Genomic DNA, 6000 nt, shown 5'->3' on the forward strand with positions numbered 1-6000 from the left:
CCGAGCACTGGAACCAAGAGCCAAAACCAAGAGAGACCTTATCTGGAACTGCTTCTCTTTTTAAAAGAAAAATATACCACGCCCCAGTGGGCTGGTATTTTAACAGCTATTGGCTGACGGAGCGGAAGTCGCTCCCCGCTGCACTGTGGGCTCCTGCTTCAGTGATTATTGGTTGAGGCAGCGGAAGTTACTCCCACAACAGCTTCCTTGCTCTAATTATACAGAGCTAACCACTCTTAGCGAGACCTGGTGACAGCCTGGGACAGTGGTTCTCAGCCTTCCTAACACTGCCAAGCTTTAATTCAGTTCCTCATGATGTGGTGACCCCAGCCATACATAGATTATTTTTGTTGTTACTTCAAAACTGTAAATTTGCCACTGTTATTATGAATTGCAATTCAAATATCTGTGTTTTCAGATGGTCTTAAGCAGCCCCCTGTGAAAGGGTCTTTCGATCCCCAGGTTGAGAACCGCTGCCCTAGGACAAGGATTGAAAGTTAAGTACAGTGAGGTCTCATTCATCTGTATTCCAGAAGCCAAGGAATTGGGATGTCTGAACCCCAATCCATTTTGAAGGTTTCCCTTAGACCACATTAGACAGAATGATCAGTATTTACCTATGTCTGACACTCATTTTCTTATAACTATTAAAAACTCCAAATTCTCTACTCTTTCTAGTGACTAAGCCTTTGTCACAGTGATTCACCAAAATCAGAACTTTAACTGTTTCTTGGGTGCCCACGTGATCAGGACAGGAAGTGAGGAAAAGTGTGCCTGGGGTTGTCATAACCATGGCAACTAAAAGCGTATGAAGTTGCGAGTTGCTCACTCCGGCACTGGTGGTTGACGTCACGGGTCTCCTCACATGCAGAGGACACAAGTTCTAGCTCCCACCCAAACCCCAATTACAAGTTACATGTTCAGTCTGATGCCCGTGCACGCCAAGTGCTCCGTCGAACGCAATGATTACTGTTCTCCTGGCCATTATTAGCTATGTGGCTTTAGGTAAGTCGGAGGGCTTCTCTGAGCCTCAGTTCTGTAGAAAACAGGGACAGCACACATAAAAATGCTTCTTCTGTATGAGGGCTCAATATATGCATGTGTGTGAAGGCCAGAGGCTGCTGTCCTGGCGTCTTCCTCCAGGGCTCTCTGTTCACTGAAACCCCATCTCCTCTCTGAATCCAGAGCTCAGCATTCGACTAGCCTAGCTAACGGCCCAGAGAGTTCCCCTGCCTCCACTTCACCAGACTTTTATCTGGGTCCTGGAGATCTAAATTCTGGTCTTTGTGCTCATACAGCAAGTGAGTTACCTACTCAGCCATCTCCCCAGAACTCTTTGCTTCATGAAAAACAAAATGACCCTGTAGATCAAATAAAAATCCTACCTAAAATGTTCAAATTCAAGGACTGCCTGGAAGGGGAATGATGGAGGTGACAGCTGGAGCTTTTGTTTCCTAATTGCTAAGTGAGTTTAATGTGGGTTAATTAATGATGCTATTGGTGAATGGAATTAGCTAATGCAAAACCTAAAACAGCATCAAAGGCACAAACGGGCAGGAGGCATCTAGGATAATTGAGGGAACAGAGACCAGAGTAGAGCTGCTAAGGGGTGTGCACCAAGCTGCTGGGCAGGCCAGGGGAGTAAAGGGAAAACCAAGTCAGCCTACGGCTGAGCCATTTAAGCAGCGAGGGGGCTGGCTGCCAAAATGCCATCCTGTTTACAGCTCCTGTGTTTGAATTTTAGATTTGCTTAAGTCTTTGAAGCTGGGTTCCTGGGCCTTTCCTTGAGAATAAATTCCATTCTTTAGAAACCACAAAATACACTCCCACCGTCCCCAAAAGGAATGTGAACTGACCTGGCTTCTGTACGGCCCCTTGGGACCTAAGGGACCTTCGCATTAGAAGATGTATCAGAGTGAAACTAATCAACCCGGACTTGAACCCTATGGAAGAGAAGGGGGGGATAGGGCAAGGTCTGTCTTCACTCTCTGAGCAAATGTGGGGTGGCCTCACAGCGGCAGCACTGAGCCGGGCGCGAAGACAGGCGTTATCTGTCAGACCTTCACAAATATAGATGCTCCCAGAGGACTCAAAACATAGAAAATGTCATTAGCTCCCCCAGTGCATGTAAACGGCTGAGATTCCTAGCTGGGCATCACAGCGCACGGCAGACCGTCAATGGTCACCCTTTCCTACTCTGGAGGGCTGCAGCTGGCCCCGGCTGCTGGTCAGCATCCAGAGACAGGTGTGCATCAGGCAGGGAAAGGATCCCAACACAAACCGCGAGGTACAGTTTCTCCTGAATGTCAGTCACTTCTCAACTATCATGAAGAAAGAGCCTGCGTGGGGTTCTCTAGACAGCTCCTCAGCATGGAACAAAACAAACGACAACAGCCAACACCAACCAACCAGCCAACCAACCGGCCAAAGCTTATGGCTAGGGAGTCGGCATACGACTTCAGCCAAATCCGATTTAGCTTTTCCTTCCAAAGTTGGGGCCTTCCAGGACTACCCTAGAACAAACCATCACAAACTGACAGAGAGGACGACGTACACCCGCTGTCCCCACCAGCGAGGGTGATTATGGTCAGTCGTCGGGATGCTTCCTAATGGTAAGTCCTTCTAAGTAAGTCACGCTCTTAAAGTGGCTTAGGTTTGAAGTGACCGTGACTGAGAATGTCTGTCATACAGCTGAAGGTCCCTGTCCTTTCCCATCCTCTTGCCGCTTTAATACTTTGAACAAACCACAGTTTCACTCTGGGTTTGAAAATGTCCCCAAATGCCACTTTAAAACAACGAGGTAGTGGCCCACTGGGGAAGTGGGGAAGAAGGCGATCCTGTCACACGCCATGTCTCTCCACTCCCATTTCAGTCCTGCGAGACAGTGTGTGTGTGTGTCCTGCTGTGTCTAGCACTCTGACCGACCAGGACTTCTGCTCATGTTACCTCTCTTGCCTTAGCTGGCCCCTGGCCATATGGATCCAGAGCAACATAGCAGGGAGACAGTAGCAGGGACCTAACCTGCTGTCCCATCCGCCCTGAGATCACACATGGCAGAGCCTCTGGTGCAAAGGCTGGGAAATCAACAGCCCCTGTGTACGAGGTCCACCTACCCCAATGCCTCGGAACACTTTGGCTGGCAATGAAAACCTCAAGTGTCACCAAGACCTAGCCACCACACTCCCCCCCCCCTCCTTCGACGACATAGGACTTTGGCATTGGGTCTCAGACTTGATTGAAACCCCCAAACTGAATAGTTAGTCTCTCAGGACATTGAAACGACCCTGGGTAGAGGCAGGTGGAGAGAACCTCGCCAAAATCCCAGGGGCTGTTTGTCTTCTTCAGTGGGTCAGTCTCGGGAGCAAGCGGAGAAGCTCAGTTCTTCCCCCCACACCCCCACAGCACATGCTGTTTGGGGAGCATAAATACTACAGTTTGTAACACAGTTTGGCAGTCGAATCAAAGTGCACTTAACAGCAGAATGGGGTTTCTGATATTTTCTTCAAAACAAAGGAACAACCTCAGGTCTGCGAACTGGTAGCACAGACACACAGTAATCAGGAACGCTTGTCCAAACGCAACCCAAAAATGACATGCATTTCAAAAATGTACCCGGGATCATTCCTAGCCAAGGACACCTCGGTTTCGTCCACAGTTGAAGAATACGGAAAACCAAAAGAGAAGGACCAAGGCTTACCTGGTGCCCGAGTGAGGTCAGCTTCTCCTCGCAGCGGGGCGAGAGGATGGGTCTCCGGAGAAGGCAAGCAGGTAAGGGATGGAGGGCAGGCTTCACAGGCTGTCGCCAGCGTCCTCTCTGAAGCAGGTGCTCCACAATCCTGGGGCCAGCCGGGTGACAGCGACCAGGCACACCTCTGCCGCCAGCTCCACTAACTTTCTATTTTGAAGAGCTCTCGGGAACTTTCTCTTGACTGCTCCCCAGTCCCGCCTGTGAGTTTACTAACAGTCCAGCCTAGAGGCTTTCCCTCGCTGCAAACCCACCCGCGCCACCTAGAGGCCGCATCTGGCACCGGCAATGCTGGAGCCCGGGCAAGTCAGCCTTAGGCTCTGCCGCCAGATGCACCTGGCTGCGCAGGACTTCCTGCCCCTTAAGGGACAAGTTGGAATGTGTAAAAAGGTTTGATTTTTTTTCCCCCGAATGTGTGGGGGTCTTGCGCCTATCAAAACAACTTAGGCCGTTGGTTACAAGAGTGCTGAAAGGTGAAATTTGCATTGTTATCATTAATCAGAATCACATGTACGTCCTGGAACTATAGATGGAAGTACATGCCTCATATGAATACATACTCTGCCACTCCAGGGAAGTATGTATGTCTTCCAGAACTCTTGATAGCCATGTATCTCCCCCACACTTCGAGATCAGATATATGCTCTGATAACCTCACATGCTCCATGTAATCAGAGGACTGGGAAACATGCAAACTGCATACCTTTCAGTATTGATCAATTCTTATTATCCGGAAAAATGCCCAGCCTTAAAAGAATATAACAGCCCCGTCCCTTTCCCCCTCAACTTACTTCCTGTAAGTAAAGGAGTGGAGACTTCCTTTCCTTCTTCAGTTTTGGAGACAGGGTTTCTCCGTGTAGTCCTGGCTGCCCTGGAACTTACTTTGCAGACCAGGCTGGCTTTGAACTCAGATCCGCCTGCCTCTGCCTCTGCTGGAATTAAAGGCACGCGCCACCATGCCTGCGTAGGAGCAGAGACTTCTATGTGCTCCCCTTCCTTCTTGTTCCCTCGACCTTAGATATGCAGGGTTGGGCTGGGGTGGGGTGAGGGAGTAGGGATGACATGGGGAGAGGGGGGAGCGCGGGAGAAACAGATGACACTGGGCAGGACCGGGACAAGGATCCTCAACTTAATGACTGAGGGAAAGCAAAATGTTTTCGCTTAGCTTGGTGAGTAGTGTGGACAGCTCGTCTAGACAGGGCAGACGCCGCTGAGTGTCCAGGCTTGGCTATCTACGTTTCCCAGACGGAACCTGCAGTGAGGTCGTGATAAGTGAAAACCACTGAGCTCACTCACGTAGGAACTGGGAAACCCAGTGCGGAGCGCTGGACTAGTCTTCCCTGCGGCGGATCATTTCCATCTCCTGGCATCCTTATTTTAAGAAGTGTATCTGAGGGCAGAGATTTCATTTTAGCTGCGACTTTTTATTTTCTCCTGGATATCAAGCAATGCCTTTAAGTTGATCAGAATGAGATGGGCGACATTGCCCCTGCCAAACGAGAGGAGAAAGGGCGGGAGGCATGGCTCTACCTGAAATAAAATGGGATAGAAAGCAAAACAATGCTTTGTCAGGCGATATGTGGATCAATGTGGAGTTCCCGTGGTCCTTTTATGCAAAGCAGAATGCGTGTGCAAATCAATTCAATGTATTAAGCTAATGAATGAGGCAAGAAAGGCAACTGCTCATCGGAATCATTTAGAAACTGAAAATTCATTACTTTCTGGTTTGAATATTTTCTGGAAGACGGACATAGAAAAAAACAATAGATTATCATAGTATGTTTAAAATAAGGACTCAAGTCAAGATTGCAGAGCATGGTGGGTCAAATGGGGTCTTTTGGGGCTGTGGGGAATGTGGCATAATTTAGAACGCATGCGTGACATCCATAACTTAACCCAGGATGGCCTGTCCTTTTCAGCACACACCAGGCGGTGGGGCACACTCTTGTGAGATCGCAGTAATTAGCTCTATTGTGGCACGGCACTGTCAGTGGCTTTGGAGATTCAGGGCACATGCTGGTAGAAAACACACATGGGCAGGAAGAATGATGAGTTACCAGAACTGACCACTTCTGAGCCATATTCAAGGGCTGGGCAGATGGACCAGTTGGTAAAGTTCTCGCCTTGCAAGAATGAGGACCCGAGTTCAGATCCCACCCATCATGTAAAAAGCTGGGTACTGTGATGTGTCTCTGTCACACTAGCACTGGGGACACAGGGACAGACAGATGGATCTCTGGAGCTCACTGGCCAGG

At 49.2% G+C, this 6000-nt stretch overlaps 1 protein-coding gene across 2 annotated transcripts in view; it reads right to left on the reverse strand.

Moving 5' to 3' along the window:
* Nucleotides 1–3937, reverse strand: part of Edar (ectodysplasin A receptor) — an 82079-nt gene extending 78142 nt beyond the window's left edge. For both annotated transcript variants that reach the window (XM_048451087.3, XM_085679660.2), the window contains exon 1: nt 3698–3937. The gene's annotated coding sequence lies outside the window, so the exon portion shown is untranslated. The remainder of the gene's footprint in view (nt 1–3697) is intronic.
* Between the last annotated feature and the right edge of the window lie 2063 nt (nt 3938–6000).

The sequence above is a fragment of the Myodes glareolus genome, chromosome 18, assembly GCF_982192425.1.
Source record: "Myodes glareolus chromosome 18, mMyoGla1.1, whole genome shotgun sequence".
Taxonomy (NCBI): domain Eukaryota; kingdom Metazoa; phylum Chordata; class Mammalia; order Rodentia; family Cricetidae; genus Myodes; species Myodes glareolus.